The sequence below is a fragment of the Limulus polyphemus genome, unplaced genomic scaffold, assembly GCF_000517525.1.
Source record: "Limulus polyphemus unplaced genomic scaffold, Limulus_polyphemus-2.1.2 Scaffold4120, whole genome shotgun sequence".
Classification (NCBI taxonomy): domain Eukaryota; kingdom Metazoa; phylum Arthropoda; class Merostomata; order Xiphosura; family Limulidae; genus Limulus; species Limulus polyphemus.
The window spans coordinates 57,879-68,492 of record NW_013669730.1 but is presented as its reverse complement, the minus strand read 5'-3'; positions in this window follow the sequence as shown (position 1 = coordinate 68,492).

Genomic DNA, 10,614 nt, shown 5'->3' with positions numbered 1-10,614 from the left:
TGTTTCTTAAATTGGTAATAACACGTGTAACTGTCCCTTAAATTGGTAATTATACATGTAACTGTCCCTTAAATTGGTAATTATACATGTAATTGTTCCTTAAATTGGTAATAACACGTGTAACTGTCCCTTAAATTGGTAAGGGACAGTTACACATGTTATTACCAATTTAAGGAACAGTTACACGTGTAATTACCAATTTAAGAAACACCTATGTTATTACCAATTTAAGGGACAGTTACACGTGTAATTACCAATTTAAGGGACAGTTACACGTGTTATTACCAATTTAAGGGACAGTTACACGTGTAACTAATCAATATTTATTTGTAATGATATAAAATAAACTTTTTAATTTTCTTTTGTAAGATCTTCCTCTTTATGAAATCATCAGTACTTTACACATTACATTAATCCCCTGGATATGGTTAGGTAAAAGTGGGCATGTCCCAATCTTCTTAAAGAGTACATTCGACACTTAACCAATCTACTTAATTATCAATGTATGTTGATAAATTTGGCATCAAATCATAGGTAATATATCAAATTTTAATATCATACAAGTTTTAATTCCTTAGTATTAAATATATATATATATTTAAGTAAATTTTAAAATCAAATGACCCCATATTGTGTATCTAACAATACAATAACAAGCCATAATCAAGAGTGTAGTGACTGATTGGTTTTTAAAAACCTGAAATCTCCAACATAGTATTCAGCTGTGATTAAAAAAGAACTAACAGTGGTTTGAGATAAACTTAGATAGATTTTTACCTTAAAATGAATAAGTTATTGTAACCTCGTTTAATACTCTAGTAAGGCCTCATTCAGATACATAGTTTTGTCTCCTTTAGTACAAGAATGATATATTTACACCTAGAATTACTATTGGTGTACAGATGGACCATGGCAGCTTTTTAAACACATTTCCCTAAATCACTAACATAAAAAAACTGCTTGTTGGTCCATGAATCCGTTGATTACAAGGTCCCTTATAACATATGAGCTACACACAATGAAAATATAATCTGTGATGTAGAAGCCTAATGCATTCTTTAATTTGCTGCTCCCCCTGCTGTGGACTGCAGTTTTGCATATTCAAGGCTCATCAGCAAAGTTCGAATCAACAAATCAAAGAATGGTGATGTGTATGTATATTTATGGAGATTTGAGTCTTTTTTTTTAACTCACCATATGGTACCATAAATTAATTTTAGTATGTAAATAATATTATGACATTCTGCTTAATTGTATAATATCAAATAAATTAGATGCAATGCCATATTATCATTATTCACACACCTAGATCAATTTAGATTACTATATGGCAAGTAAAAATGACTTAAAAACCCTATAAATGAAAACACCATTAATATTGTAATTAATTTTGCTAGTTACTACCAGATTCCCCTACATATTTTACATAAAATATGAGTGATCTCACCCTTTTTTAAGTTTTAGTTATTTAAATTGAGTACCGTAAAGAAAAACTAAACTTATTGAATATTATTCAATACGTGGACTTTTCTGGTAGAGAACAGTATAACAAACAAGTCAGTAATTTGAACAACAACAAGAGTCCACAGATGGGCTACTTCTACTACTACTATAATGATGGTTAATTTAAGAAGTTTGAGTTGTAAAACACTTTTTAAATATTTATTTCCTTTGCTCTGTAGAACAGGCAAATTGACTCGGGTGTTTAAAATTTTTATGAATTTGGATAACTTTTGGGAGGTTTATTTCAATCATGGAACAAAATGGTTTAAAGTTGATTATTAGAGAAAGTAAGTTTCAGGTCTGGAAATCCAACTCAACTTTTTTTTTTTCTATATTTATTGGATATTTAAACATTGGGCTTATTAGTACTTCCTTTAATCATTCAACCTATTATTCCTTTGTGAATTTTATATAATCAAATATTGCATTCAGTTACATTTTTAGTAACCAGACATACATCATAAGCATTTAATACCACTGACATAACAATAAACATTGCATAATAATGTATAATAGACATAAAACTGCACTTTATTTTGTGCCATAACCTATGCATTTTGTAATAATGCAATTAATTTCTAATTGCTTTGGAAGTGAATGCTCTTTACTTACAAAAATATTTAGTTTGGCAATTACACTGTGATGTACCTTAATGCACTAACACACAGCCTAATGATATATATGGAACTTTCCATTCAGCATCTTTTCCATTTCTATAAAATAATGCATAGCATATTTCTAATGGTGTTATCTTTACTAAATTATAATGCAATATCAAACCCAGTTATCTTGTTTCCTCTGATACAATTTTTTTTATAGGATTACTAAAAGTTTCAAATGATATTCCATTCAAAAATCTGTGTAAAAAATTATCATTAGTATTACTAATACTAGACTTGAAACTGATGACACTAATTGTGACTAAGGGAATACATGGATAATTAAAATTATAATAATAATACATTTTCACATACAATTATGCGATGACTTGTTCTACAACTTATTTCAAACAACACTAATTCAATTATTAAACACAGCAATCCAGGTAGTAAAACTAAAATTAAAAAGAAATAAAAAATTAACATTCTTTGTAATAATTGAAATATAAGTCACAACAGATGTACTACTTCATGTAATACACTAGTTCCAGTAGTTTAACTATACTATCACTGAAGTTCTAGTAAATGTATGTTTACTAGAACTTATTATGATTTTAACTTTAGTTTAAGTTTTAACTGTTAAGGTCTAGTAATGTACTAGTAGTAGTTGAATTTCGAATACCATCTGTTATACCAAAATCGCTAAATAAAGCGCTACGAGTATGAGATCTCAAGTCTTAGTTAAAATTAAAAGCCCCACCATAATTAAAATGTTCACTATAATCATTACTTTCTAAACCTAATAACAACACCCGAACAATATAATTATATTAAAATTTTACCACATGATTTTATACTTACCCTCGCTCTTTTCTGATCATATCTTATATGTCAATAATAATATCGGTTCTGCTAAAGTACACTACACAACGCAATTCATAGCCCTGCTTACGATACTTCGCCCCCTATCTGTGGTGAAAAAGGCGAAAATATAAAATTTAAAACTTCCAACAGTTGTAAGGTATCTTTGTTGTTAAATGCTTGTTTGTTTGGAATTAAGCACAAAGCTACACAATGGGCAATCTGTGCTCTGCCCACCACGGGTATCGAAACCAGGTTTCTAGCGTTTTAAGTCCGCGGACATGCCGCTGTGTCACTGGGGGGCGTTGTTAAATGAAAAGCTACACCATGCTTTGCCAACCACAAGTATCAAAACCCGATGTTGAGCGTTATAAAATGTTAGACTTACCACTGAGTCATCTGGGTCTAGTTGTAAGGACAAAATAGCTAAACATTAATAACAGTAGCGTATCTATTTGACAATAGTCTGTAATATATTCACAAATAGTGGTATCAAAATTTAACTTTTCATTATCAAAATTTCATTAAAATGCAATTTTAAACTTAAAATTCTTGGAAAACTTGTAGGTGATAATCTTTTTTGCCTTAATAAAATACAACAAAAAAATCTTACTTGGTCACGCACTATTAGCGCTTGTACGCTCCGAAGCCAGGTAAATTTGACCCTACGATTTCACTCTTGTCCTGATAATCATGGACACACCACTATAATAATTGTATTAATAAATATATAAAGTAATTTTTAGCTACTGGCTAAACATTTCATACACAGTAAAATACACATAATACTTTTTTGTATTCCAACAAGTGCTTTCAAAATCAGGATTTGTGATAACTTTATTAAAAGCAAACAAATGTCACTTAAAAGATCAAAAGATGCAACGGCGAAAAATGTTACTGAAGAGTGCCATCATGCTCTTGAACTACGAGACACATAGTAATAAAACAAGTATTCTTTAGAACGAGGGATTAAAGCTCAATTTGTAGCTCATCAAGTCCCAAGCCTTAGTTTCTGTTCACTGTTAATAGCTGTTACAAATCTACAAAACCCGAAACTATAAAACTCAGAAAATATTTTTTAAATCCTAAAACTGCAAATAATAAATAAAGCTACTCTAACCTTTTTAGATATTACTCAAATGGAACACACACACTATTTGCATGACGTTTTCTTAGTTAATTTCACTGTGTATGCGTGTTGTTCAAGAGGCCCAAAATCATCACTTTGCATACAAAAATTAAAGCAATACGATCATTGAAAATGAATCAATTTGCGGATGTTACACTTCTAAAGAGTTACGCTAATGACGAATCTGTTCACCTCGACCGAAAGCAATAACAAGATAAACAAATTAAATAAAATAAACACTTATGCAAATTAAATGCAAAATCATTATATTATTACGCATTGATATATATTTACAGGACGTTTGTTTTTGATAGAAAAAAATAAATTAACGTTACGTTGTGCACAAAATATTAAGTTGCAAATTTTGAAATACAAATAGAAATAGGAAACACAATTATTTCCAATTTTTGTGTAGTTCAGAACAGAGACACCATAAATGATCATTGGAAAAGAATTAAAGACAGTATACATACCCCTTGGAAATAACCCTTAGAAATTTTTGAATTCAGAGGAAAATTCAAATTAGATGTGTGGAAATTAAGAAGAGGAAAAAAAAGCAGACTAGGGATGTAACGATGTGAGATGCAAGGGGTAGATGTACCCAGGTCCGCAACTCGAAGGACCTAATGAGACCTGCTTCTGAGACAAAAAACAAGCAAAAACCAGTAGAATATGGGTTTCTAATCACAAGGGAGCTCCCAAAACGTCCTTTCACACGGGCTTCGAGATAGTTTACTGTGGCACTATATCTGTTCATTTGTTTATGACAAAGCTAATATGGGTATCTGCCGTCGTTCCTAATTTTTGAAATGCCGACCATAGGGAAGGCAACTGGTCATCAGCATCCACTGCCAACTCTTGGACCACTCTTTACCACTGAATAATGCGAATGACCGTCATATTAGAATGCCCAACGGCTGAAAGAGCAAAAGTGTCTGTGAGTGAGCACACAAACTATTGGACTATGCCAGGCCATAACACTGGAAAAGAGATTGAAAAAATAATTGGAATGACTACTCATACGGTCAAAAATTTTCACCGTGGAGATTATTCTTTGTAGATTAGGTCATAGCTCAGTATGTTGGTCAAGCATCCTTAAAGCCTGTGAACTTCCTAGTGTCCAATATTTAATGGGTCTTTGCTTGACTAATACCTTTAGCCATGCTGCCTTCTTTCGTGTTTACTGGAAAACAGTATATGTAGTTTACTCTCTAGCTCGGCCTCATTCCTGTCCACAACAGCTGGTTATCAGATGGATATGCCTATCTTGGTTCCAACAGGAAGGAATGGGGTCGAGACTGTCGAATTAGTTCTCACACACATGAGATGACTCGGATTAGGTATCGACAAACATTCCTTTTGACCGTTCAATCCACTAATGATTAAATTGTCTTTATTTAGGGGCCTTCTTATAGTTACAAATTTTGTGCTAATTTTCGTGCAAGAGACAAAGTTTCACCACAAGGATGTTACTTTACCCCCTTCTTTAATGCATTCACAGCCTGTATTTTCATTGATTACAACTGAACCTTGAGCTGAAACAAAGTTAAGATAATATTCAGAAAAAGTGTGTGATTATCAAGACATTTTAATCTGCTTGATTAAAAATATGCTATCACAAACAAATAAAACATTGGGCACATCAAATGTTTGTTTGTTACTATATCTAAGCTACATATACTCTTGGTCAAATCAATGCACGGGAGATTCAACTATGACCTATGGATCTAGCATATCAACATGCTCCATATGCTTTAGCATATCTTGTGACCACTGTAACTCGTAAGTCAGTGGGAAAATCTGCTTTAATAGTGTGAGTAATGGACCTGTCAAGCCAGATCCAAGCTGCTGACATGTACAGCAGCCAGGCCCAATCTCCAAGATGATGCATTCATTCCTTTGCTATCTTATTGTAGCACATTTTTTTTTTATATTTGATGGTCTTTCCTGGCTGTTGATGGGAAAATTAATGCACATCAACTGACACAGACCTTAACCATTCCATTGTGGAACGTCCACTCTAAGAGGAGAACCATACTTCTCGTCAACAAAGGGCTTCTCGTTTCTTCCCGAACATGAGCGTGTTTAGTGAACAGTCAGTATACTTCTGTTCAATTATATCATAATGTACGGTAAGTGATCATCTCAGTTGGTTAGGCCAGGATTAATAAAGTTATTAACAGAATTTTGGTTAACTTACAGAGTTTTTCTCACATCTAGTATTGCCAGTTTCATATTGGATTCACTAATCAACAGTATTTTCCCTCTCAACATCTCGTATTTTATATTGTTCAAATAGTTACTGAACCTTAAATATAATTATAACCATTACCCTAGCTGCCCATCATGCAACATAAAAATAATTCCCTGTAGCCCATAATGTCCAAATAACTTGTATAATTTCAGAGGTAATCAGTCGAGTAATTGAACAAGCGCTGATTTCAGTACTTCACTATGACGCTCTACTAACTCAAAACTGACGCAATGTTTCACTAATCCTCGTATATATAATGTATCATTGTTTCTAGGTGTTTCTCGATCATTAACATTCACGAACATTTACGTGTTCTACCACTACTTTTATAAATTTAGGTCATCATCGTCTTAGCAGCTCCCTCTAGCAAAAGAATAAATTATAATATTGGTCAATACAGCTTACAACGGCTTGAGGATAACTGGGAAGGAGATATAGATATATATCATATGTTTGGTGTTTTGAATGGTCTTTTACTGACCAAGATGGACCTATATTTATATAAGATTTGAAAATGTGTAGCATCCGTACTAGTAATCTATTCTTCCGAATTATTCACTAGAAAAGATGTTTAAAATTCTTAAAATAAAATAAAATCTGTTAATAAGTTCATTATTTGTCATTGACTTATACCGGTTTCATATTTTTCTGTTAGTTTCATTTTGTCAAAGATTATTGATGATAGGTAGATTTGTTTGTTTGTGATTAAGCACAAAGCTACACAATGGGCTATCTGTCCATCACGGGTATCGAAACCCGGTTTCTAACGTTGTAAGTCTGCAGACATACCGCCGTGCCACTTGGGGGGGCTGATAGGTAGAATTTCCTAAAACAGGTATAACTCAATGACAAATGGTGAATCGAATTATAGATCGAGCTTCGTGTTTATTTTTAGTATTTTCAACAGTTGTCTACTGAATAATTGTGTTTGTGTGCGTGTGCAAAAACAGTTTGAATAGTCCATAAAAACTATCGCGTCGTTCGTATAATGACTAAAACCTAAAGATTGGAGCGAAAAAAATTGAGGCCTACGTACCTTCTATGTCTCGATTTTTATTACAATTATTACTTGTACGATAATCTCCCAAACTGCGGTTAGCCTAATTACACTTTTTGAGCTGAGTGGATTGTCTTAGCGATATAGGGTTATTTCGGTAACATTGGAGACTTTTAGCTCCATGATAAACTAAACCTTTCTTTCCCTTAACAATAAAGGTTTTAGTTTTGATTTTATCTCAAATTCCTTCGATGTAATATCAATAAGGAAACAAATATTTTTTATCTCTGTCTGGGTAGATTTGTATTAACTTTCAGCAACTCGAAGGTGAAATTATAAGAATATCTTTGTCTTCTTGTAAGCTGATTTGTTACCACAGGTCAAAAAAGTAAAAAAAAAAGTAAAACGCGCTTTCTTAACCTTTCATTGCCGAAGAAAATAAAGTTATCAATAGATATTACTTCATGATTTCATCACCAGAAGGCCTGGCATGGCCTGGTGGCTAGGACGCTTGACTCGCAATCTGAGGGTTTCTGGTTCGAATCTCCGTCACCGAACATGCTCGCCGTGGGGGCGTTATAATGTTACGGTCAATCCCACTATTTGTTGGTAAAAGAGTAGCCCAAGAGTTGGCGGTGGGTGGTGATGACTAGCCGCCTTCCCTCTAGTCTATCACTGCTACACTGGAGAGGGCTATCGTAGATGTCCCTTTGCACGAGCCCCCCAGTGGCACAGCGGTATGTCTGCGGACTTACAACGCTAGAAACCGGGTTTCGATACCCGTGGTGGGCAGAGCACAGATAGCCCTTGTGTAGCTTTGTGCATAAATTCAAACAAACAAACATATTTAAGAGCAAACAAATATCAGTATAAACAAGTCTATTAGTTGTTATTAGGGGTCGTTGATAAATTGCTGAGTTTGTGCGTAACACTAAACTATTGGAAGGGGGTCTGGACAGTATTGTGGTGCTCAATATATAACTCAATATGTGAAGAAATATTTCAAATAACAATTTGAAATTTAACTGGCCAATATTTCTGGCATTAAAATATTGTGTTTTTCTATGTCAAATCACCTACCTGTAGATAAATCGAGAACACGATGTTAATAAATATTTTTTATACGGTGTCCTAGAAATACAAAGAAGGTGCCAGATGCTAATTCGTTTCGTACAATTTCCCAGCTGTGTTAAGGTTTGAGTGTTAAAATAAATAAGTTAGTGTTAGAGAACAGTACTCCATGAGTTAAGAAGTTGCAACATGAGCAACAATAGCGATAATACAAGTAGTAAACACAGTCAACACATGGTGACAAGTAGTAAACACAGTCAACACATGGTGATAAGCAGTAAACGCAGTCAACACGTGGTGATAAGTAGTAAACGCAGTCAACACGTGGGGACAAGTAGTAAACACAGTCAACACGTGGTGGTAAGTAGTAAACACAGTCAACACGTGGTGGTAAGTAGTAAACACAGTCAATACGTGGGGACAAGTAGTAAACACAGTCAACACATGGTGATAAGTAGTAAATACAGTCAACACGTGGTGACAAGTAGTAAACACAGTCAACACATGGTGACAAGTAGTAAACACAGTCAACACATGGTGACAAGTAGTAAACACAGTCAACACGTGGTGGTAAGTAGTAAACACAGTCAACACGTGGTGGTAAGTAGTAAACACAGTCAACACGTGGTGGTAAGTAGTAAACGCAGTCAACACGTGGTGACAAGTAGTAAACACAGTCAACACGTGGTGACAAGTAGTAAACACAGTCAACACATGGTGACAAGTAGTAAACACAGTCAACACATGGTGATAAGCAGTAAACGCAGTCAACACGTGGGGACAAGTAGTAAACACAGTCAACACGTGGTGATAAGTAGTAAACACAGTCAACACATGGTGATAAGTAGTAAACACAGTCAACACATGGTGGTAAGTAGTAAACACAGTCAACACGATGGACAAGTAGTAAACACAGTCAACACGTGGTGGTAAGTAGTAAACGCAGTCAACACGTGGTGACAAGTAGTAAACACAGTGAACACATGATGATAAGTAGTAAACACAGTCAACACATGGTGATAAGTAGTAAACACAGTCAACACGTGGTGATAATTATGTCTCTTTCGTGTTTGTTCTCCATTCAAATCTGCCACAAAAACGAATTCAAGTACTAATTGACCTACAAGTCCACAGACTTGGATCGTGTTGAGTGTAGTTGGAATCTAGGTTGATCCATTCGTTGTTTTTGTAAATAAGTTAGAACTAAAAATTAGTCCCGTAATTAACATATTGAATAACTAGGACTATACCATGACCGAAAACAAAAAAAATTGTAATAATTAGAATGCACTGATCCATCACTTGATATTTTGTCCCGCTATGGGGCAGTGGTAATTTTACGGACTTACAACGAAAAATTCGGGGTTCGATTCCACACGATGGACAAAATAGATAGCCCAATATGGCGTTGCTTTAAAACAAATATACAATAATTATATTTTTGGTTGTAATTCCGATAATATCCCACAAGGTTCGGCCAGCTTAAAAAGACTTAGGTTAGTCCTAAATAAATGTAATGAGATAATAAATAAAACAATCCCCATAGGAAACAATATAACTGAAACTCGAAATTTTTATATATATATTAAACATTTTAACCGATACTGTTAATGAAGCTCACATTAAAGAAAAAATGTAATATAACCTACTTAAAAATCACATAAAAAATAATTAGTTTGCTTCGTGGACCATCACCGATTCCCTTCACCTTTGAAAAGCCAGTGTAAAACAGGTTTTATATAAGCAACACAGTGTTACAAGTCAAATTATCTATATGTCTTAATGTTTTAAACCAGGGGTCACCAAACTTTTTTCACAGCGGGCCAGATAACTGAGAGAATGACGAGCGTGGGCCGCATAACCATTTTGTTCAATACAATACAGTGACTACACAAAAAATAAAGATAACAAACATGTTTATTTTATAAAAAGTTATCAAAGAAGGCGACGTTAACAATAAGATAGTTATATCACACCCTGTGCGCACACATCCGAATCTCACAAACTAAGCAGCAAAAAAAGGTTAGTGAGATTTGTGAAACTGGCGTTTAGCTTTTGAGATATCATCAATGTTTGCTTTGGAATTGCTGCATCCAACCAAGAGAATTGCTTTCAAATGTTCATCAGTCAACCTTGTCCGATGTGCTGTCTTCACGTACTTCATTTTTGAAAATATTTGCTCACATACATAAGTTGTTCC